Genomic DNA, 26,183 nt, shown 5'->3' on the forward strand with positions numbered 1-26,183 from the left:
AATCTAACTGCGCAGATTAAACAGCTAACAGATACAGCAAAACACTGCTGTGCTCCGGAACAGGAAGTGATACAATACCGCAGTGAGAGCCAACCACCAGTAGAGGCAAGCAAGAGCAGAAGATTAAATCTTTTAATGAATATGTGTTCTAAATTTCTGTTGCCATAGATGACTAAACTACATGAGTTAATTCCATCTTTAAGAAAGTTTAAATTGTTCAATACATATTTGTATGTTTTGTAGCACTTTGTTGGATGTGTTTCCCTTTTGTTGGAACAATTCGGAGACTTTACATGTCTTTCGGTACTTCTGACCTTTACAACTCATTAATTATTGCTTTGTAAAGCATAGAAAGTTCTCACTTAGATAAACTCCTACAATACACTTAACTGACTTGTAACCTGAATGAATCATGAATTACAGTATTAGCATTTGTAATAGATGTTTTAACACGCTCACTAGCTATTAGTGTATGTCTAAAACACTACATTTCTAAAGGCATGCATAAATGTAGGCCTAAATAGTTTGTTAATCATCAACTTTCACTTTCTGATTTTAATCTCTTGGGTTGACCATCTGCTTGTTGACCTGGATTACTAGCTTGCTGCTTCCCTCAAGGACACTGTTTGCTATTGGACTGCCTTTGTGTGTGACAAACCATTGCCTGTGTGAGTGGTAATCTTCCAAATGAGGCACATGTGAAACACAAAAAAGTTGCAGTTCCTTGACTGGCTGTTTGAATCTGGCTCCAAAAAGGAGCAGAATTCCTGAGACACCCATGTTACAATGTGCATGTTTAGAGAATAAATGAACACCTTTACAGTCTGGTACAAAAAAGTGGTTTTGGTCTCAATAACTAGCATCCCCCTCCATGACCACTGTGCATTGTTGGGGGTCAATGTTTTTTCTAAATCCTTCGGGCGTTTTTTGTTGCATCACATCTTGATTCATCTTTGTCAATCTTGAACAAACTTGGTATGTGTCGTAGTTATGGCCATCTTCTACACACGCTTTGAAATCGGGGTGAAATTTTCAAACTGTTTCAAATTTCATTCTGATTTGCAAAACCATAGCTGGTCCTTCCGAGTAACTTCCGAGTGTTCATAGACTTAACGGCTTCAATTATGTTAGAACTTCTTTAAACAGGGTATTCTTAGTGAGTACGGCTCCATCATCGCATTTGTGATCTCCAGCACTTACTGGGTCGTTTCGCAGCCGAGTGTTACGGCTGAGATGAGGATCAGCACCTCTAAATCTGAGACCATGGTTATCAGCAGGAAACCAGTGGATTGCCTACTCCGGGTAGGGATTGAGGTCTTGCCCCAAGTGAAGGAGTTCAAGTACCTCAGGGTCTTGTTCACGAGTGAGGGGACAATGCCGTGTGAGATTGGCCGGAGAATCGGCACAGTACGGATGGTATTACATGTGCTCGACTGAATTGTTGTAGGCTATTGTTCAATACAAATTCCACAGACCTACACATGTGGCTAATAGCCTAAAGGAAAAAAAAATACCAACGGCAGGCAGAGGAGAAAAGTTTTCACCTACCATTGTTGCCTTCATACCAGCACAATGTGCCTAATGTTGTGGTTAAGACAAAAAGTATTGATGTTGTTGCTGTCCAGGGCCCGTGTCCGCCATGGGTTAAGCTAGGAGTGCCGGGTCATTAGTTTAGCCGTCCCCATTGCTATTCCTCAGGTAGTTCTTTAGGCGATGCAGACTTCACTTCTTTCCAGTTCCACTTGTGGCTATTTGGGCAGCAAAAACTGATCGATTTCATCAACTTGAAACCGACTACACTCATTAGAGTACAAGGACGTCATCATGACATCGTTGAAGGTGATGTCGTTGAACGTCACATTTACATTTGTGAAATGTCAAATATTATTTAGTGTAAAACAATCAGGTATGTTTATGAATGTTTATTTTCTTTTATGAGTGAAATATGTAATCACATAAATGCTAAAACACCAGACTTCTGGTCATTTTGCTGTTCAGGGCTTTGATGAACAGTAGTACAAAGGAGTTGTTAAAACAGTTGAATCTGCACCGAGGAACTCTGTAGCATCTACCTGAGGAAAGGAAGTGGTACTCGGGGGGGCATGAGAAGGATCTAAAATGATTTTCCGGACATGTCTGATGGTCTCATCAGGCACAGCCTGACGTGAGTAGGGTTGTCTGACTCCCATGATTTTTATTGCTCTTTGTGTTAGTCTGCATTAACATTGTCTGTTTTCTTGGTGTTGATGGTCAGGAAGTGTTTACTACACCACTCAAGAAAGTTTTGGATATCCCTTCCAAGAAAGTTTTGGATATCCCTTCTTAGAAATTTCTCTATCTAATATGTCTGACATGAGTTCCAATATAGCCATGCTATTAGAAACCTTTGTCATATAATTCTTAGCACTGATGCATGTGCATTTGTTAGTGTACATTGTGAATGGGATTGGAGAAATAATGCACTCCTGGGGGGTGCCAGTGCTGCTAAGTGGTTCAAACAGAGTCCCATTCACCCAGACCTGCTGAGTGCCACTGGTTAAGAATGAATGATTCCATTGAATGATTAAAGGGTTAATATTCATCTGCTTCAGTGTCTGTAGACCATGAGGCTGCAGAGTGTTGAAGGCTGAACTGAAGTCCACAAACAACAGTCTGGCATTGGCCCTAGGATTCTCCATGGTTAGTCACTTGGTGCACTAAGCTGTTGACTGCATCACCAATGCCTCTGTGTTGTTTGCAGGCGAACCGAGGTCTTGGCCTGTAATGTTTTCAACATGAGCTTCTCCATATGTTTCATCACAACAGAAGTTAAACGAGCAGGTCTCAAGTCATTATTCTCCTGTGAACATGGTTTCTTTAGGAAAGGTAGAATGATTGGCTTTTTCCATTGTGATGATACAGAATGAGAGTCTAAAGACTTCTGGAAGATAGATTTCCAGGTGGGTGTTAAAATCCATCTGCAAAGGATCTTAATATAAAAAAACAAATACCATCTGGACCTGTGACTTTATCAGTATTATTATTTTTTCTTTATTGACAGACTTAATGTTGTCGCATCCACCTCACAACAGAAAGACCTTGGGTCCTGGATGGGAACCACCCAGGAAGTGAACTGGTAGGTGGGCATCTTCTTGGCCTTCTCCATCTGCTGAGGTCCTCAACACTGAGGCACCTGCATGTTGGATCATAAACAATGAAAAATGACACATGGCCAACTAATGTTCCCTCACAACGTGATACTCCTACCCAACTATCCTCCATAGACACTTATTACCAAAGATATTGTGTTGTTGTTGTCTCAGGCTATTGGTTAGCATCCAAGTCTCACAACCATATAGGAAGCACCAGGACCCTCAAGACTTGGCCCTTCATAGACTTGCCTATATGTCGACAGTGTTAAATACAACTGCATGGGCTTCCACTACGTGTTGGTGTCATGGCAATATGGAAATGAACACACATGGCAGGATGTGACTCTGAGTCCAAAATACAACATGATCACGGTTAAGACATAGCTGTTCATCCACCGCTAAGCCTAAAGCCCCCGTCACACATAGCAAAAATGTGCAGGAACCAGCCCGACACGGCAAATATTGCCATAATCCGACACAGTTGGGAGGAAAAGAGGTGTGGTCAGCCGCGTCAGAATGCATCTGGATTACCTCGTCCACACCTGCACGATGGCATCCAAAGTGCAGGTAGACAACAGGCAGATGACACAGACTGCCCAATGTCCAAACATCTGGATGGTAAACACTGGACCAGAGTGGGGGGAGGGCTGCGTTCATGTGTGCGCAAGTGCGCAGCACGCGTGTGTGTGTGGTGCGTGTGCCTGCAATTATGGGGCTGCAATTATCACTCAGCTGTGTGTGTGTGTGTGTGTGTGCATAATGCCGCATGAGCCACTAAATACGTGTGTGCCACTGGGCGGCTTTGCTGAAAGTTTGCTGGCAGTGGGCCAAGCAGTCCCACCATGCGTCAGACGGAGCCTTTCCAGAGAACTTTAATTTCTTTTTTGTGTGTGTGTTTTGGCTCACTTCAGTACAACACAACTCTGGACACCGCGATGGTTGGATTTTCACATGGGATGTATTTTTACATTGTTGATTCCAGCACACAGCAGCCGGTTGAGAGGATTTTAACCACAGGCTGCAGTCACCACACTGCACTCCTGGACTACTGTTGGAGGTGAGATTCATGTGTATTAATGCTGTCACGGCTTGGCACAACAGTTCCATATCATATCAATGATCATATATACAGCGTGAGATCCGTTCAGCTCCAAGCCTGATGCGTGCAATGACGCGTTACTGCGTATGAGACCACGCAGCTGCCCGTGTATATAGAGATATGATGGAGATAATAGTTAACATTATTTACGTCGCCCATGGGAAGGAATGGACAAATATCTGTACTGTAAGGTCTATTGTGGATCTAACAGAAGATTTGTGGTGGCGTGCTCGCACCTTATTATACATGGCACATGCAGGTTATGCCGACAGGCGTTGCTGTGCCAGATCCATCTCGAGGTTCCCTCGTATGCGCTCAAATCATTTCGGATCCTGTTTTTCCACCATCGGAATATGTAAATTCCGGTCAGATGGTCATCAGATTGCACATGGACCGCCGTTGGATAGGTGTCCCATCTCGACGGCACCCGGAGGGTTTTTAACATGTGCATCACACTCGGGGACGCCGGGTTATTTTGACCAACTGTGTGGACTCTCGCAGATGGCTGCCAGAACGCTTTGGAACTGAAACCCGACACTTTTCGGATACGCGCTGATTTGTCATTCTGCATGATTCTGGCTATGTGTGACGAGGGTATAAGTGAGACAGCATGAATGACAACTTCACGCCCTAAACAAGGTTTTATATGGGAGGCAGGCTGCTCCTTGTGTAATCTGTTGGTGTTCCACTTTCTGGGCCACGTATTTGATCATCCTCCTACAGCGAATTAAATGGAAATCAATCACGATGATGCACAGGGAGTGTGGAGAGTCTGACAGAAAATAATATAATCTGTGTTTTTATTATCGCAGGAGATGCAGCAGAAGCTCCTGCGGGCTGCCGATGATTTTGGGGAAAATATCACATCTGACAGGTTTAGCCCTGTGAACATGAAGTGTTCTTAATGGGCTTGGCTCCTTGATGTGAATTCCTTTCTATAAACATGTAATGAATACTTCTATATTAGTTGCATGCACTTAAAGCAAAACCAATGATCAACTATTCTCTCAGCGCAGCAAATACGTATGGTAATGAATCTCCACAGAAATTGAAGAGATTCATTACTGTGCTCCTACAACAGCTACCTTGGCCAGCTTCCATGCAGCCATAAAAGTTGCATACAATGGCTTCCTTTATGAGCATCTGCAATATTTTTTCACTCTGTGAACATGCTCATCTTCCACATCAACACATCTACACATGCAAGAGTGTGAGAAAAGCAAAAGTACCTGTCATTTGCTCTCTGAGTGTCACAAGTCGGTTTTTCAGCAGTATACCACCCAGTAGTGTCCATCAGGCTGCGCTGCAGTAGTGATAAATTGGCATGGATTAAATGACAGCCCTGGAGCAGATTCAGTTTTGCTGGAGATATGGTGAGTCTCTTCACACGGAAATTAATACAACCTCCATCCTCAAAATAAAGTCTTTATGTATCGGATTCACAGACAAGTCTGTCACTTCAGTTTGCAACTCATAAATCAGTCGTAGACTCTCAGAAATACATGCATTCTTGTGCTTACGTGCAGCACATATATTCATATACGGTATTACAGTGTGTGTATTCTCTTGCATCCATATATATCCTCACTCATGCATAAATGCATCCTCATGCACCCCTAAATAGAGTAGAATATGATTTCATTGGTGCATACTTATGTTTTACTCATGCAGGTTCATGGGAAGTACAATCAGAATTAAAGAACAGGAAATACATGTAACTGGGAATAGTGCCCAACTTTTTGTTGATACTGCAAATTAGTGATGGGTAATCCATTCTGTTGCATGTTTTGACCCATATTCTGAAGTGTTTTGTTGCATGCATATTCTGGGACAATGTTTGAAACACTGGTGTTTCTTTCATTAATTCATTTTCTATACCCAGTTACTCCAATCAAGGAGCCTATTCCAGCAGTCACAGGGCCTGTGGTAGGGTACACCCTGGGGTGTGAACTCACACATGAAGAGACCATGCAAACTCCACCCAGAAAGGACCAGACGGGAAGTGATCCCTTACTGGTGTTGCACAGGTTTCTAAATATTTCACAGCAGTGTTTCAAGAAAGTACCACCAGAATTAAAGAATAGCCAGAACGTGTGACTGGGGATGGTATAAAATTTTTTCAATATTATTTCAAATTTGTGATGGCTAATTCAAAACACTGCTCCAAAAAAAAAAGTTTGGAAATCCTTGGAACTCTTGCGTTTTGAGCATTGGCGAATGCTGACACCTGCTGGGTGCTTGAGGAATGAGCATCTATATCAAATTCTAAATATCACATTTAAAGGCTATGCAAGGCAGCCGATCTGCTCTGTGTAAGCTTGATCCCGTCAGATCTTAGAAGCTAAGCAGTGCGGGACCTGATTAGTACTTGGATGGGAGACCCCTTTGGAACACCAGCAGCTGTGTGTGTTTCTCCAGGTAAAACTGGAGTTGCGTCAGGAAGGGCATCTGGTGTAAAACTTATGCCAAATACCAATGCGGATCTGGTTGTATCCGCTGTGGCGACCCCGAACACAAAATGGGAGCAGCCGAATGGACAACAACAACATTTAAAGGCTATGCAATCAGAGCAGGCCTCTCTCTACTAGGGATAGTGGAGACATATCTGGTCTGATACCAATTCTGGAAGCTTCAGCATCTGCGGATGCAATACTTTTTTCTCTGTATTAACACAACTAATCTGTTGTTTTAATAAATATATTTCTCTGGGTGTAATTTGCAAACCTAGCCATTAAACAAAATATCAACAAACTGTGAAACAAATATTCTGCAATAGAAGACATGGAATGGGTGGGATTTTTGAACTGTCCAATACAGACATTTTGGTCATTATGAGGCAAATACCAAACCAAAATATCAGATGTCTATTAGTTTGTATGTTGCATGATTTTATTATTACCACGTGTGCACATAACTGGTGCTCAAATGTTTTGTGCTTGCTAAAAATAAATGATGTGTGACAGAAATTATGGAACGAAGCCCTCAGGAGGAGAGTGATGATAGCAGATTGTAGGGAAAGTGTTTTCTGCTGAGCGCCATTTATTTTTAGCAGACACGAACACCTGAGCACCAGTTATGCGCACGCCTGAATATGACTATTGTTACTTCTTTACATTACACCTCTGGTATACAGTATGCCTCACCCATTTAGCACTGGATGCTTTTTCTCAGTGTGTATCTTTACATCTGATCTCTTATATAAATGCTTAAAGTGGCTGTTACACATTTTTTAAACAGATTGACCTTTGCGTCTCAAGTACACACTTGTGTTTTAATGCAACAAAGACCTACGCACCGTGCTGGTCAACAAGCATTTACTGAAATGACTAATTAGTTTCTTGTTAGTGTATACGACAGTGTAAATGACCTTGCTTCAGTTTTCTTATCACAAATTAGTTCACAAGCTTTTATTATTCTGTTTCAACAACAGTACGCTTAATGCTCTTATTTTGAATGGTCGGAAACAGCAAGGTGTAGTAAATTGGTTGCAACTGCTGAAAAACTGCAGCAGCGCGAACTCCGAGGTGCAGAGAGAGAAAATGTGCTCCGTGATTGACACGGCTAAAAACTAATTTTAAGTTGCAAAACGGTCTCGTAGCACCTGGTTGACGAGGGAACAAGTTTGGTATGATAGTTCTGTTTTGTAAAGATAAGTTTGCTATATTACACGAAGTTTGGAGTTTGCTTTTCAGGGTGATGCTTATTAGTTAACACCCACTAGAGGGTGCTAGTGCACGTTGGTAAAAGATATTCTCATGGTTGATTCGCCTTTGTAATGAAAGGACACAGACAATCAAAACATGTTTTATTTTAATTTATGAAACAGACAAATGGTTAAAGGACAATGTTAAAAAGGTTTAATAAGTATATGGTAATTTGCACTCAAGATAGAGATTGTTAAGGATGAATAGGTAATAAATAAGGGAAGGAAATAAGGTAAAAACATACTGTTTGAGTTACTAATGATAGTGTGTTGTGTATTTGTGTAGCTCTTACGGTGTGTTCACAGTACAAGGCTGTTCAATAAAAGGATTGTGGACCATCAGTTCGAGAGACCATCTTTTCAACCGGGGACGCTATAGGCAGCGTGCTCTCTCAGCTTGAGTCAGACCCCCAGACAAAGCAGCTAATAACCGAGAGGCACGGTTTGTGCACATGCACGCACACACATAGTGCACGGGACATGAGGTACAAAAAGAAGAAATCTTACTGCATATTTGACATGCAGTTTTATCGACGTGGCAAGTACTGTGAGCATGCCACAGCTGTTTTAATGGCTGAACCATTAAGTGCCTTTGGGGCCGCTGATTTTGATGTTGCTTCAGGATAAGGCAATCTGGACAAAATGGCTGCTTCTCTCTCTCTCTTTCCTTCTCTGTCTCTCACTTTCTTATTCCCTATGCGCTTTGAGTCTGATGGATAACTGCCCAGACCTAAGTTGCTTCTGGGAGTGGAAGGTTTGGCGTAAGAGCATGACTGCCTGTTCAAAGCAAAGGGGGGGATTTTTTTTTTTTTTTAAAGGGGGCTGTGAGGGGATTTCTCTCAATCATGAAACACAAACTGCTTTGCAAGCCGAGCGCCAACATCTCTCAAAACATAGTCATTCCTGCATGTGAGATTGGCATCACGCTCACACTGCTCCGAGGACAGCCACTTAGCTGTTTGGATGGGTAGTCGATTTAGAACACTTGCTTTTTTTTTTTATTTTTACAGCAAGCGTTTGACAGTAGACCAGGAAGTGGTGGCACCGAGGTTCCTTGATGTGGCTGGTAACTGACGTACAGCTTCAGCCATGTTAGTGTTGCATTAGTAGAAAAATTTGAGGTTCAGCTAGGGGCCTTCTCAGTAGCTTCAGTAAAAGCTCCAATTTTGCGCTCACTCTGCCTGGTAAACGGCGAGCTGCAAAAACATCCACTGATCATACGAGCTTTCTACTCCGTGTAATCAAGAATGGATGCATTAGAGGGGTTTTTTTTTTTTTTTTTTGGGCATCTTCAAAAAGAATGTTTTCAGGGCAGAGAGAATGCCTGCCTCTGATGTGCAAGCAGGGTGTGACTATCTGCTGAGGAAGAACTTGGAGCGTTCTGGGTTTTTAGCTGTAAGTTTATTGAGGAGATGTTTGTGTTGATGGAAGAAAGGAGCATGAGGTTGTTACATTTTTTTGGCATTCTTCTGCATAGTGAAATGCTCCCATGTGCACCTCTGCATAAATATTCATCTTCCTTTGTTTTGCATCCACAGTTGATGTGCTTTCATCTATCTGCAGTTGCACTTTCAGAAAATGGATCAGGGCTGGGCTGCAAACAGCACAACAGTGTTAGCATACAGCTTCATTTGGTTCAGACCTACTCTGATGCAAGTATCAGTCCTGCACATGGATTGTTGAGTGTGAAAAATATTTTTGGAACAACAGGTTGTGCGTTCAAACCATGGTCAGGACACATACCCAGTAATGGTCCCCCCATGCAAACCCCCAGCCTACCTCGGAGCATTGAGAGACATATAAATGAAGCCATATTGGCTCAGACATCACCCGGGTTAACAGGGTTCACGTCAGCTGTTGAGGAAACAGGACACACGGATTGGAAATGGGCTACTGGAACAAGACATACATGGACAAGGACTGACAACATGGAACTGCTGGAATGCTCCTATGACGGCAAACCCAATGAGAGAGGTTACATTTCAATGCATGTTGGAACTATGGACAAACAGGAGACCAACCTCCACACTGACCAAGAAGTACTTAGTAGCTTAGTGTTCTAACATCAGTAGAAGGAAGCTACTATCTACTACTCTCTACTCATCATCCAAACCAATGAGCTCATATACACCACTGCCACAGTAATCCTTGACACACTTGGGTATAAGATCAAGAATGCCCCTCAAAGGGAGAGCCCTCCATGTAGAAGAAGATTTGAAGCCCAAATCTGGAAAACCTGGAAGGAAGTTAGCCAACTAACAAAGGTACATAGTAAGGGCATCATGAGAGACAGGTCCTGCATGCATAAGAAGTACAACAAGATGTCCATAACTGAGGCCCTAGGAACTGTATATATGTATGTATAGTAATGTGCAAACTATGACAGAGTGAGGCAGCTGAGAGAGGTGGTGATGTGATTTTATTATCTCACATTCACCTGAATAAGTATCGGAGAGGAACAGGTTGATAGCACTGTTTATCTGTCCGAACATTTGCCACTATATCTCCAGTGTCCTTGGGCCCAAAGTAAACAAACATTCGCACATGAATAGTCCAAGTTGGAAGGTGATAATCACCATAGCAACAGTGACCTGGTTTGCATATTAATTAGGTCATCAGGCCAGTGAATGCAAAAATCACATTTTGGCTCATACTTGGCCTATCCATCCATTCATTTTGCTAAACCTACTTATTCCAGTTCAGGGTGACAGGGAGGAGGGGGATGGAACCTATCACAGGGGTCATTTGGAAAGAGGTGGGGTACACTCTAGAAAGGTCGCCAGTCTATTACAGGACCAACATTTATAGACAAACTCATTTACACTCACTTATACACGGTCAATTTAGAGTCACCAATTTACCTAACCTACATGTCTTCGGAAGTGGGAGGAAACCGAATCACCCCAAGGGAACCCACGCAAACTCCACACAGAAAGGACCAGTTCAGAACCTAATCTGGGACCTTCTCACTGTGAAGCAACTGTGCTCACCACGCAGCCACCAAGAGGCGTCATACTTTGGCTACACACACAAAATATTAACACAATGTATAACTGACTCCAAGGCACCCCGTTACATATTTGATGACCGAGTTCATAATATTCTAATGTGGGTGGGGGGGATTTGTCCGATCACTCCTTCTTGTTTTATGAACAGAGAAGCAGCATCACTCCCAAAGACCAACAGTCTCTTGATGTTCTGAAGTCATAAAAAGCAGCACTTATCTGAAGAAGTTTTATTTATTCATAAGTCCTAGCTCAGAATGTTACAGTCAGAAGCTCTCATATTTCTTATTTTCATATTGTTTTTCTGGACTTACATGTCAGTCACCGCTCAGTGAATTTGCTTCACATGTAATGTGCTGCAAGTACTGAACCTTGAACTAATGCTCTTCATATCAATATACAGTAGTGTTCAGAATAATAGTAGTGCTATGTGACAAAAAGATTAATCCAGGTTTTGAGTATATTTCTTATTGTTACATGGGAAACAAGGTACCAGTAGATTCAGTAGATTCTCACAAATCCAACAAAACCAAGCATTCATGATATGCACACTCTTAAGGCTATGGAATTGGGCTATTAGTAAAAAAAGTAGAAAAGGGGGTGTTCACAATAAAAGTAGCATTGAACTATTATGTTCAAACTGCTTTTTTAGCAATCCTGTGAATCACTAAACCAGTATTTAGTTGTATAACCACATTTTTTCATGATTTCTTCACATCTGCGAGGCATTAATTTTGTTGGTTTGGAACCAAGATTTTGCTCATTTACTAGTGTGCTTGGGGTCATTGTCTTGTTGAAACACCCATTTCAAGGGCATGTCCTCTTCAGCATAAGGCAACATGACCTCTTCAAGTATTTTGACATATCCAAACTGATCCATGATACCTGGTATGGGATATATAGGCCCAACACCATAGTAGGAGAAACATGCCCATATCATAATGCTTGCAACACCATGCTTCACTGTCTTCACTGTGAACTGTGGCTTGAATTCAGAGTTTGGGGGTCGTGTCACAAACTGTCTGCGGCCCTTGGACCCAACAAGAACAATTTTACTTTCATGAGTCCACAAAATATTCCTCCATTTCTCTTTAGGCCAATTGATGTGTTCTTTGGCAAATTGTAACCTCTTCTGCACGTCTTTTATTTAACAGAGGGACTTTGTGGGGGATTCTTGCAAATAAATTAGCTTCACACAGGCGTCTTCTAACTGTCACAGCACTTACAGGTAACTGTAAGAGCCTTTGCCATTCTGGTTATTCTTCTATCCATTTTGATGGTTGTTTTCCATTTTATTCCACGCGTCTCTGTTTTTTTTGTCCATTTTAAAGCATTGGAGATCATTGTAGATGAACAGCCTATAATTTTTTGCACCTGCGTATACGTTTTCCCCTCTCCAATCAACTTTTTAATCAAACTACACTGTTCTGAACAATGTCTTGAACGTCCCATTTTCCTCAGGCTTTCAAAGAGAAAAGCATGTTCAACAGGTGCTGGCTTCATCCTTAAATAGGGGACACCTGATTCACACCTGCTTGTTCCACAAAACTGACGAACTCACTGACTGAATGCCACACTACCATTATTGTGAACACCCCCTTGTCTACTTTTTTTTTACTAATAGCCCAATTTCATAGCCTTAAGAGTGTGCATATCATGAATGCTTGGTCTTGTTGGATTCGTGAGAATCTACTGAATCTACTGGTACCTTGTTTCCCATGTAACAATAGGAAATATACTCAAAACCTGGATTAATCTTTTTAGTCACATAGCACTACTATTATTCTGAACACTACTGTATGAATATTTTAGATGGCACCCTGGAGATAAAACACAATTTTTCTTCTCATTTTATTAACAATTTGGAGGAGTTCCTTCATTTTCCCCACCTTTTTTTTGGGGTGGGTGGTGGTATTAGTGTCTATGCAGCCACAGGCATGTTGCTATCAGCACACATGCACAGATGCATTGAGTGTTTCTTTCTCTTTTTGATCTGTATGCACCACTCTGCATTTAATCATTAGTGATTGATCTCTGCTGTCTTCCACAGCATGTCTTTTTCCTGATTCTCTCCCCTCAGCCCCAACCAGTCCCAGCAGAAGACTGCCCCTCCCTGAGCCTGGTTCTGCTGGAGGTTTCTTCCTGTTAAAAGGGAGTTTTTCCTTCCCACTGTCGCCAAGTGCTTGCTCATAGGGGGTCGTTTTGACCGTTGGGGTTTTTCTGTGATTATTGTATGGCTTTTGCCTTGCAATATAAAGCGCCTTGGGGCAACTGTTGTTGTGATTTGGCGCTATATAAATAAAATTGATTTGATTTGACATATGATCTCATCAGATCTCAGAAGTTAAGGAGGTGCTGATTTGTACTTGAGTGGAACACCGCTTGGGAACACCAGGAGCTAGCGTGTTTCTCCATGTACAACTGGGGTTGCATCAGGAGGGCATCCAGCATAAAACGGCCAAATCCCAATGCAGATTTGCTGTAGCAATTGAGAGCAGCTGAAAGAGAGAGAGAGAAAAAAAGTTTTTTCATACTTTTCCAGACAGCAGTGATATTTATCAAAATCATTGTGAAAAGTTGCCACACTGCCTGGTTATTGCCACACGAAGTTCATATTTCACAACGTAAAATTTAATGTAGAGATTTACTGCCTCCTACTGGTTGTGTAAAAGTCATGGCACTTAGCCGCGCATAAACTATGCTTACAATATGGGCAGTTCTGTGAGCAGATGACATGTTTCCATAGTAACAGCACACAACACTAGCATACTAAGCTACAACATGACATAAGAATGCACTCATAGTGATTAATAATGGCAAGAAACCAGCCGCTAACAAGTAGCTGAAGCCGGCATCTTGGGAAAGGCAACCCAGTCTCATGGCAGTTTGTGGAACTGGGTTACGAAAAGTACATTAATCTATGGATTTGTGATGGAAGTATGAAAATGGGGCGTTTTTCATAAAGGGGCACAGATTCATTTCATGGCGCGGAGCACAAAATGTGGGGTGAAAGAGGGGGTCTGGGGGGTTATGGTTAATGTTTGGGGAGGGTACACACTTATGCTATGGTTAGAGTTACGAGAAAGGGAAGATTATAAATAGCAAACTAAAAAAAACGTCACGATAAGTGGGCGCTTTTCGTGACAGGGGAACGGGAAAAAAAAAACGTGAGATTAGACTGGAAAGGGATTGAATGGCGCTATAGAATGTATACAAAAAAACATGCTCATTGTTTACGCCACAGAATTGCAGAAATATTTTGGGAAATGGAATCCTTTGAGGAATTGTTGCTATGCTAAGTTCAATAAGCCTTCAATCTGCAAGTCAATATAATCTCACTTGTGTAAAATATTTTGTTTCCTGCTGCACCATGTTGGTATTATGTTTGTTCTTTAATAGCTATCCAACATCTTAGTGGAATGCATGGATGGGATATTAGTAGTGTTTGGCACAGCCACCAGATGGCAGCTTTGACATTTATCTGATGGTTGCTTACTAAGGTTAGTATCTAACTGGGCCGGCCGCAACTGTTGGAGAGTAGTTGGAGACACAAAATCGGGACAAAACACGCAAATTAGAAACAATTCTTCAGTTGGAATCTCACTGCATTGGTACGAATCACGCCCATAGTTAGCTGAGTATCCCACAGACTGGCTGTGAAAATAGGGTCAAAAATCACAAGTAGTCCACATACATAGCGCAAGAAACACTTGGGTGCCATGGGGCACTCAAATATCAAGGGCCACTCGCGGCACCTTTGTAGGTGCAAGGATTTGCACGCAAATGTTGTGTGCCACTGTCATGGATGTCAAGTGCCACTTGCATGGCTGAAATGATGACACCTTTGTGGAGAAATGTTTCTGTGTAGGCTGTCAGTTGTCCAGGTGGTTTCCATAGTAGAGAAGCTTGAATCTTCGACTGGACTGGGTTGCTTGATTCGAGGACGTTTCGCTTCAAATCGCAGAAGCTTCCTCAGCTAAAATTCTTGCTCTGGTGGTCTGACTTCTGTCTTGACTCTTGTAGAGAAGAATAAACAAGAAGTCACAAAAGCTGGAGTTTTAAACCTAACCAGACCCCTCCTACCGAGAGGCAGACTGCTATAGGCTAGTGACTAAACAATAGCTCTAATTAGCACCTATTGTGCTCTAGTTAGCACCCTCCTAATGACAGTGCAGCTGTCCCTCTCCTGATGGCTCTCTGGATGACTCTGCTGATGACGTGAATGACTCATTACCATGAACAAAAGACTGAAACTGCTTTGACCTGAGTACCCCATTGTAAACAGGGGATAAAGCGTGTCTCAGACCCCCTCCCCGGTTAAGGCTGGGTTTCAAACATTTCACAAGAATGCCTCCTTGACCCCTCTCTCAAACCATTTCTTCTCTCTGGCTAATATTTTAACTTCCTTGTCCTCAAACGTGTGGTTAGTGTCTTTAAGGTGGACCACCTTAAAGACTGTCAGTCAGTAAACTGTCAGTGAGTAACAAACCTGTGACAATACCTCTTCCAAGAGGGTGGACACACATATGACAGAAAGGAGCTTGATGTCCCCTCTTGTCCTGATTATACTGGGTGTATATTTTCAAAATCTGATCTAAATGCATTTCGGGAAAAGGACATCATGCTCCTTTCTTTTCTGTAATATTTTCACTCTCCATCTTGGGAAGGGGGGGGGATTGTCACGAGTCTGTGACCCACCTCCGTACTGAGAGCAAACAAAGGTTTGCCGAAGTCCAGACCTGTCAGTTTACTGGTCATCAAACACTACATACAAGTAAAAATGAACAAAAAGATAGTGTTTACTGTCACTATGTGTAGAGCCACATTACTGTGACATCAGGTAGGCGACCTTGGTCTTCACTGATCCTGTCTAAGTTTCAGACTTGAATAGGCATTCTGTTGCATTTTTCTGAGTCAGGTCATTTTTCCCAGCCCCGTTTCAATTGTGAATTACTCGTACAATTGAATGCAGCCTTAATCTCTATGAACGTACACTGAGGTATAAATAACAATGTGACCATAGTAAAGTATGATGGTATTCAATTTAATTTTATAGGCTGTCATTTTAGAAATAATAACATTTTTACCAACAGAATAAGTCAATTATTTCCTGTAGTGTACAAACTATATGCAACTGATAGCTGACCATAAGCACTTACAGTTGATGAAACAGCATGTCACTGTTTATCTACAATGCTCAATTTTCAGTTACAGCAAGGAAATTAAACACGCCTGTCAGTTTGCGTTTCCATTGAGTTCCATCATGCTGACAAACAGGATGGTAGTCCTCTCACTCACTCTCGTATTATAGTCAGCTCTCTCTCACACATTCACATAATCCACTTCTTGCCTTATTGAACTCCCATTTTTCTCCCTTCCTTCATATTGTTCCTAGACTGCTGAAAACATCCCAGTTACTTGCTGCTCAGCAACCTCAGCAGTCGAGCTTCATGCCAAACAAGTCAATCATCGATTACATCAGGTCTGCGACTATCCATCGAATGCAAGCACAAATATCAGCCATGTTTCTTATATTGAGTTTCAGAAAGAGTTTCACTCGGTTGACAACGCTGCTTTCTGGGACACATTAGATCCTCATCTAGTGACTGGACATCATAACCAGCCTATACACAGGTACTGTGAGGGCTGGGATGAGCAGGGGGAGAATCTTTGACTAGTGAATTGTGGTGTTCCTCAGGGATAATTTCTGGATCCTACATTGTTCAGTGCCTGCATGGACTGACTGTTAAGTAGGGTTGTGGGGAACAGCAGTTTTTGTACCTTTGCCAGTGAAGAACTTTGTGGGTGATGCTGTGATCTTTGAGGAATCTGTGGATGCTTTATTGCAGGAACTCAACATGTGCTAGAGTGCCTGGGTCAAGACTAAGATTCAAACTCTCAGTGAATACCTGGACTCATGGAAATGGTCTTTCCTGTCTTATTGTATGGTTGTGAGACTTAGATGTTATCCAGTCACCTAAGTCAACAACTGGGTGTCTTTGGTACAAGGTCTCTTCAGAGTGTTAGAAACCCTTGATGTCAGACCATGGACCATGCTGAGGAAGATGAAAGTTAATGTAAAATATAAAAATGAACAGTATATGTACAAGAAGGACTACAGTCCACTAGTAACTGGTCTATGGTGTCATCTGGTGGAGACTGCGTCCCTTCATGGCTGTCCACCTTGGAATTATTCTGACTGAGTGGTATGGAAAAAACATGAGATAAAACAGTGAATGGCAGTGAGACTCGACCAGCAGCAACAACATTAAATGGACAATGGAATAATCTGGGCTTTGTCTGGCTATGCAGTAATTTAAATAAAGAAGCGATTTGTGCAGCGTCTTCCTTACCTAGCCGTCCAGAGCTTGAGCAGTGAGGAATGATGTCCGGAGATTTTGAGTGCTGTGATTCTTGCTGTGGCTTGAAAACCTGGAGACGTGAAGTGTATCACTTATGTATTGAGAAAATATCAGCTATGACATCTTGGCTATGTGCAAACTGACACAAACAAATGTTTCATTTAGTGTTTTGCATGTTTCAAAGCCTAAATCATTTTAATAAGCAATTATGTATTTAGTGTTCTGTGTGTTTTGAGAAAGTGAAATTATTTTCTGATGCAACTGTTTTATTTGACCAGTCAAGGGGGAGGTACCCTGCCTCTTTCCCAATGCCCGCTGGGATAGGCTACAAGTCCCCCCAACCATTAATTGGAATAAGTGGGTTTAGAAAATTAATTTCATCACATTGTGAAGTAACTATGTCAATGTTTGCAAATGATCATTTTCTGAATTATGCATTTCATTTCCACTTTCAACTCTTTTAAAACCGTGCTTTTGTGAAGTAATTATTGGTATAAACATCTAAAAATTTATTTCATGAAAAAAATGTTTCATGACATGAACCACTATCTAATGCCATTTTTAAAATGTAGAATTTCACACATTTTAAAACGGTGACTCAAAGTCTAAAGCAACTGTTTCATGTAATGTTTGTAAATTTTCAAAGCATTGAATCATTTTGTGAAGCAGTGCATTTTCCCCCATCTAAATTTCAAAAAGCCTTCCTGTCATCATGATGTGTGGAATATTTTGGAAGGTGTTTAATCCTGGAATACCTCTGACGCAACTCTGCCTATGACAGAATGGATTAAAAAACAGATGACATTATGGACCTTGAAAGAGAAGAGCAGAAGGCATACTGAACACCAGCAGCAACAAGTTTATGCATTACGATGATGTGGAGAAGGACAACTTACTAACGAAACATCACAACTGCAGTGATGCTTAAAAAAACTGAAAGCATTAAATAGAATTGAATTTGCATATGAGTTTGTGGATTAAATTATGACATGATCAAGTGTTGCTTTTGGTTTAGGGCTGCTTATTTGCTACCAACAGGGTATTTTTTTTAATTGATGTGGTACAATAATTCGCATAATTCCTGTTGGGCCAGTCAGACAGCAAGAGGGTTCCCCGGAGTTTTAAGTGTTCCAACATTCCTTACTGACATCAGTGTTAGTCTGTTCATTTGAATGAGTGCAGACTAGAGGAGGATCACCAAGGAAACCACAATCAGTAGGGAGGGAAAAGGACAACAACCATGGGAACAAAAAAGAAAAGGACAGAATGATCCAAAACAGCAATGAATGAATATAATAAATGACAAGAAGTAAAGCTTTATTCATCTCCAAACTGAATATTTGAATAGTTAGTTTTTAATCCATCACATCTTCAACTTGCCTTCAAAATTAGCCATCTAAGGGGGTTTCTGTCTCTCACACCCAACACCTAATGGTCCATGCAAGAATTGAACAAGTATAGACAGAACACATCCCTGAAATTACACATAGGAAGTTATAAAATATCCAGAGAAATTACCCTCAGTAACAGATATGTTGAAGCTAATATCATCAGCATTTTCCATAACTGCACGTCAGCTAACACGATGCGCTATGCAAAGTGGAAATAACAATGGGCCAGTAAGAGAACCTTGTGGTACTCCTTGCTTTATTGTAGAAAACCTATATGTATTATTTCACAAGACAGAGTGCAGTCTGATAGGTATGATCTCAACCATGATGCAGCCATACCAGAAATGCCAAAAATAGTTTTTGAGTCTGACAATATGAAGTGATGAATCTTGGTATAAGCTGGTGAGTAATGCTGCATTCTTTCAATTACCATATTTTCTAGACCAGAGGTCTTCAACTCATCCCAGAAATGGCCAAGAGCATGCAGGTTTTCTTTGCAACCACCCACTGCACCAGGTGGTTTCACTGATTAACATCACTGAGCAGATGGAATCAGTTAATCAATGAAATCACCTGGTGGAGTGGGTGGTTGCAAAGAACCTGCAACCTCTCTGCCCTTTCTGGAATGAGTTGAAGACATCTGTTATAGACTATGTCCTTTTTTTTGGAACAGTTTGTGTGGTCTTATGACTTATAGGACTGCACAATACTGGAAAAAATTGATTTTGCGATTTTTTTTTTTTTGCCCATATTTATCATATGCCCATATATATCAATGTAGCAGGAGAAGGCTTGAATACTTCAAAGTGTCAAACTGAGTAAATAAAGTCTTTTAATCTGACTTGTTTCATTCTTTCAATCTGATTTATGCAGCCCGTGGAAAACCGTTATCAACAGAAGATGCCTGTTGGGAAAGTGTAGTGACACGGACCCACAACAGGGGGCGCAAATGAACGGTCAATAGATGAGCCAAAAGTAACAATTTAATGTTGTGAATGTGCACAACGAACATACAGACAATCACAGAATATCATAACAGTCAATACACAGAGGTGACGTGTGGGCAGGCTCGAGGATAGAAGACGTCTGTCCTGAGAAGAGCCGGAACCACACGATTTCCGCCGCCCCAGAACCTGGTGAATACTGGAGCCGCCAAGTCCCGAATTCCCAGGTGATCACCGTCCCCGACTGTCGGATCTGGTACTGCTGGCGAAGAACAAAGACAGTCAAGTGTGGGTGTGTGTACACCCAGTAACAACAACGGTGGGAATGCCACCTCCACCTCTCATTCAATATGTTGCAGCGGTCTCAACTGAAAAGGAGCGCCGTCTTGCACAGCCTCCTCACAAACGACCGGTTCTCCTGCAAATTCTCACAATAACAGAGTTACAAATCTCACAAAAAGGCTGAGAGTATTACCTCCTATGAAGTATGATATCTCGGCAACGAGGTGGAGATGACGTCTGGTCTTTATGGAGTGAGATGATGTTGAGTAGATGGGTGACAGCTGTCAAGAGGTAATGAGCGACAGCTGTCACCCCCCGGCTGTGTCCATGGCGGCAGCGCCCTCTCGTGTCTGAAGCCCGCACTTCAGGCAGGGCGCCCTCTGGTGGTGGGCCAGCAGTACCTCCTCTTCTGGCGGCCCACACAACAACGCCCTTGTTTTGGAAGCCATCATTTGGAAATCGGCATCGTGGAAATTGGTTGTGAATACACAGCATTTTTAAAGGAATTTACTAGTGCTATAATATGGTGCTTGGGGTGTAGTTCTCAGTGTGAGCTGAAGGAAGCCACTAACAAGAAGAAAAATAACTTTTTAAAAACTGAAAGTCCTTTCTACAGTTATTGTATTAGGGTCACAGTGCATCATTTATTCACAGTCAGCTTTCAACACAACCATCCGTTTTCTTCAGTTTTCTGCTCACAAAACAAAAAAAAAGACAAAAGTATGTTAAAACAACATGTTATTAATTACGAGCGGCTGAGGTTACAGAGGCAGGGCTATGAGACACAAATCGAGCATTTTTTTTTATTTATCCACTCTGGGATCCGTTTTCAAAAAGTATCGTTTTCAGCGAAGTTGCGAGGGAACTGATTTTTTTTTTTTCACCTGAGAACCTGCATGCCATGCGCTACCAGGATCTCTTATATAAATAAATACAGTGTCTTCGGCATCTTTTGTTGGATAGTCGTGGAAAACAAAAGTGTATTTTTTCCCTTATCACTTGGCAATGTAAACGTGCAAGCTTAATTAAAATATGCCACATAGCGAGTCCTGCAATATAACAATTTCATGTGTACATCGCAATGGTGATGCTCCAATGACACATTGGTCAGCGCTAATGACTCATATCCTGGAGTGACATATATTAAAAGAGAAAGAAAAGGGGGCATAATGGAACACAAAAATTATGATTCGGTGTGTTTTCAGTACAGTGGAAATAAGTTTATTATGTATATGTTTCAAAAATAAATGCAACTTATACTCTGGTTTTTTGATGTTTGTATTTCTCCTCTTCATGATGCATTTTTTGATAGATGTGACTTGTGCTCTGGTGCAACTTATAGTCCAGAAATGATGGTATGCACAGAGAGATAAAAAGTAGACCAAACATGCCTTCAGAAATTTTAGTGTTTCATTTTCAGTCATTCTTGTTTTAATACTTTACACATCAGTTTGAACCAATTCCTTCCAGTCAGCCTCTCAACATTAACCTGGCTTGGTTTCCATTACAGATTTGTTCAAAAAGTAAGGGATATTTTCAGAATGGCAATAAAACATTATAGCAAAATGATAGCATTTCCATTGAGTGATGGGATGCGACTGCTGGGTTTCTAATAATCATGGGAACAGATAGGTAATACTGAATATTGCCATTTTATTTTATTTTTTTTTAATTCAATCTGCCATAAGTCATCTCTTATAGGGTTTAACAATCCCGTCCTCCGTCCACATGCACCGTGTCAGGTATTTAGAATGTCATGTAACTCTATACGTTAATGGCCTGTAATAGGGGAAAGATTGTTTCCATTGCAGTTTTAGTGAAATAAGGCTCTTTGAAAATCCACGTCATGCAAGCGTAAGCATGTTTTTGCGATATGTGAGACATTTTTAAAATAGATGTGTTTCCATTATTCTGCTCGTTACTTCAAATTGTACAATTTGGAGGGTAGTGGAAACCCGTCTACCGAGATTCAGTTTCAGGAACCACCAAGTTGTCTAGTAGTGCTGAGGTCAGATTCACACACTCAGTCTGACTGCTCTGCTTCTTTTACACTGGATCTTGTGAATATGCAGAAGCTATCGAGTAGACAACTGCACAGCCCAAGAGCTGCTCAGGGAACCATAAGAGACAAAGCCGGGGATACGCCGAATAGCAATGGATGAGTGAGCGCAGAAAAGGGAGCTGGTGGATATCTATATGCATATGTGTCTGTGTGCATGCATGTGCACGGACTGTAACTTGAATAATAAGCTTCAGTGGCCCTGAGTGTCTTAAAACCCACCACAAATCCGGCAATTTTTTTTTTTTTTTTTTGCAGACAAAGCACAAAACCAAAGAGGGAAGAAATGAGTTTTATTTTAAAGCTCGGTCTCATTCAACAGATTACTCAGGTTCCTCTCCATCTTAGGTGGCTGCACACGGCTCAGTTATCTGGCCTTGCTGACAACGTGTGGAGACTGTCACCCAGTTTTATAGCCTGACTTATAATGCAGCGTTGTTATGGTGGTAATTTACTGCAACTCTGAGTTTGAGCTCAGAGTTATTGTGTACATATTGCCTGGAAAGCACATTTATATAATATCCGTATTTTCATCCATCTAACCCTAACATTTCCAAAAGCGTGCGCTACTTCAATTCAAACTGCTATTTTGATTTTTAGTCTGACAATTTTCACGTTATTATGCTCTCTTCCAAAAGCCAATTAAGTGTTGCTGGGAAGCTGTTGCTAATTGTATACCATTTGAATGCAACAGTAGATTATATATTTATTTCCACCACAAGGAAAGTTGTGCAGTGACGGCACCAGTGCCATAAAGAAAACGGGTAAATGTGTGCAATCGATCCCTAAAACCATCACTGTTCTTCTGCTGTTATACTTTCTTTCTGCAGAATTTAGCACTTTGATAAATTTGATTCCTTCGCATTCCAGGCTGAGTCACAACATAAATGTTTTATTGATAAAAGGCTCACAGTTCCATGTTAAATATTCCACTGATGGCGAATAAGGTGAAAGCACAAATCCTGCACCAAGTGGCAATGCAACATTTTTTTTTTTGCCTTCTCCATGCTTCAAATAGTTGCTTTTTGAATGAGGGTATTAAAACTCTTCAACATAACAAATAGCTTTGAAAAGCCCAAACAGCAGCTCAATCACGAGGGTGTTGCCAATGAATTCTTTGGGTGCAATTGGGCGTCGCGCATGAGTCAGCAATTTGTCCGGCTCTCGGGATCCAGTTCACAGCTGTTCTTTGCTGGCTCCCTTCCTCCTTTTTTTCCCCTCTGCCTTCTTGCTCATTGGCCTCTTCTAACCATGCACGTACATATAGATTGTATATACCCCAAAAGCTCACCGACACTGTAAATTAAACGCGTGTTTCAAACTGTATAACTTTCCTGTCATTTCTGGGATCATCATGCACAACTGCTTTAACGCATTAAAAGGATGGTAGAGGTCCAAGTCAAGGAGCAATTCATTTTCTATATTCCTTTATTCCACTTAAGGGACCAGGGGGGAGCCTATCCCAGCAGTCACTGGGTGAGAGACGGGGTACACCCTGGACAGTAGAGGTGGGCGATACCGGGAACTTTGGTACTGATCCGATACCAAGTAAATACAGGCCCAGTATCGCCGATCTCGATACAGATACTTTTTCATATTTATGCTTCACAGATCTAAAGGATCCAAAAGACCTAGGATAGAATTTCGCCAAACATTGTATGTGACAACAAAATACTTTATCACAATCAACATTTTTGTTTAAAAAAATATCACTCAACACAACTTAAAACAAAATCTCCTGAGGTATAGGGCTGACAATCCACAATACAAGGGTGCGCTGCTCTTACAGACAGAGAGTAGACTTTGATGAATCTGCGTGCACAGCATTCAGTGCGTACGGGAGAGAAAAAAGCTTGAGTATCGATCTTTTTACACGGGGATCGTTCAATATCAATACCAGCGTTGGTATTGATATTATCGATATTAGGATCGATCCGCCCACCTCTACTGGACAGGCCAGCAGTCTATCACAGAGCCAACAGACATTCGGTTGCAAAGCCACAATGTAACACGTCACGTCAAATCTCTTTCCAGACCCAAACAAACTACACACGCGCATTTCTCTACAGCGATGGCTGAGCCGGTCACCTTGTTTACGTTGACAAACTTCTTTTCTTGCACACCAGAACGGATTATAAAGGGCTTGGATTCATCTGATTCGGGTCAGGTGACGTCTGTAAATGTTGCAAATGGTACAGGATGCCGGCTGCCATTAAATGCCACAGATGAAGAGAAGGTGTGTTAGGTTTATGTCACAGAAGCGCATTTTGAGGTCGGAGCGCATTTCTGGCTTCACAAAATGCCTCAAGAAACCACAAAAAAAATGCATAAAAGCACTTTACTCATAATTGTTGTCAGTCTGCCTCAATCGTCGGACTCTGGCCCATTGATTAGGCAGCTAATCTTGTTTTCCACAGCGGAGCGTGCGCGAGGGTGCATTTGTTCAATAACATGGGACCGTGCATTTCTGCATTCACAAAATGCCTCAAAAAGTGCATAAAAGTACTTACGTTTGTCATATTTGTTGTCATTCTGGGTAAATAGTCGGATTAATTTCCTCAATAGAGCATTCGCGAGACAAAACAAATGTGTTTCATCATAGTAAGTGGTCAGAGCTGTTATCTCTGACCACCAGCTAGCTCCGGCACAATGTGAACTGAATAACGAAGAATTTATCGATTCTTAATGATACCCGTCCCACTTGCAATCACTGATCTAAATTAAATACTTTGCGAAGGTGACATTAACATTATCTGTTGGGTCGACTTGGCAGTAACATGTCTAATATAGTTGTGTTTATTTACATTACTCTACTTTTTTCTTTGCCATTAGTTGGAAACCTATAGAAAGACAAATCTGGTGAAGTTTCAGGTCGTTTGGTGCACATGGGCATACAACACTGTGGCATTCTTTCACTGTTTACACTGCACTGCCAGACCCAACGAGTGCAGAGAAAAACAAGTATTTTCTTTGTTTGGGTCTGGAAGGAGATTTATCATGTGATACGTTACGTCAGACTTTGCAACCGAATAGACAGACCATTCACTTATTCACACCTATGGCCAATTTTACAGTCACTGATTTACCTAACTAGCACCCGGAGCACCCGTACCGAACCATCACACACATGGCGTTGAACATGCAAACTCCACACAGAACGGATTGGGTGGGAAGTGAACCTGGAACGTTTGTGTTGTCAGACAAAAGTGCAACTGCAGAGTCATCGTGCTGCTTCATGGAGTAACTGGACACACTAAATATAAGTCTGACAGCATACGCTGGTGCTGCGTTTTGCCACATCCACAACACCACAGAATCGCCTTGGGTACTGGATTACAGCCACCCAGGCAGACAAACGGTCCACTCCCAATATGAAGGTTATTGGTGAATACAAAGCATCACTATTACAGCAAACTTTCTTTAGACAAGTCAGAGAATGGACACATGGAGATTTCCACATATGTCTGATGATATCTATCTATCAATCAATCAATCAACCACAGGGTATACGAGGGCTGTCCGTAAAGTATAGGTCCTTTTTATTTTTTTTCAAAAACTATATGGATTTCATTCATATGTTTTTACGTCAGACATGCTTGAACCCTCGTGCGCATGCGTGAGTTTTTCCACGCCTGTCGGTGACGTCATTCGCCTGTGAGCACTCCTTGTGGGAGGAGTCGTCCAGCCCCTCGTCGGAATTCCTTTGTCTGAGAAGTTGCTGAGAGACTGGCGCTTTGTTTGATCAAAATTTTTTCTAAACCTGTGAGACACATCGAAGTGGACATGGTTCGAAAAATTAAGCTGGTCTTCAGTGAAAATTTTAACAGCTGATGAGAGATTTTGAAGTGATTCTGTCGCTTTAAGGACTTCCCACGGTGCGAGACGTCGCGCAGCGCTCTCAGGCGGCGTCATCAGCCTGTTTCAAGCTTAAAACCTCCACATTTCAGGCTTTATTGATCCAGGACGTCGTGAGAGAACAGAGAAGTTTCAGAAGAAGTCGGTTTCAGCATGTTATCCGGATATTCCACTGTTAAAGGAGATTTTTTTAATGAAAGACGTGCGGGCGGATTGCAGCGTCGGCTCGCAGCCGCGACGCTCCGCCACAGGAAAAACACCTCTGTTGGAAGCCTTGAGGACAAGTTGGAACATCTCCAGTTGATAAACAATTTCTCATATACTCACTCCACTGAAAGCCATCAAAAGCCGC

This window comes from Thalassophryne amazonica, chromosome 16, assembly GCF_902500255.1.
Source record: "Thalassophryne amazonica chromosome 16, fThaAma1.1, whole genome shotgun sequence".
Lineage (NCBI taxonomy): Eukaryota > Metazoa > Chordata > Actinopteri > Batrachoidiformes > Batrachoididae > Thalassophryne > Thalassophryne amazonica.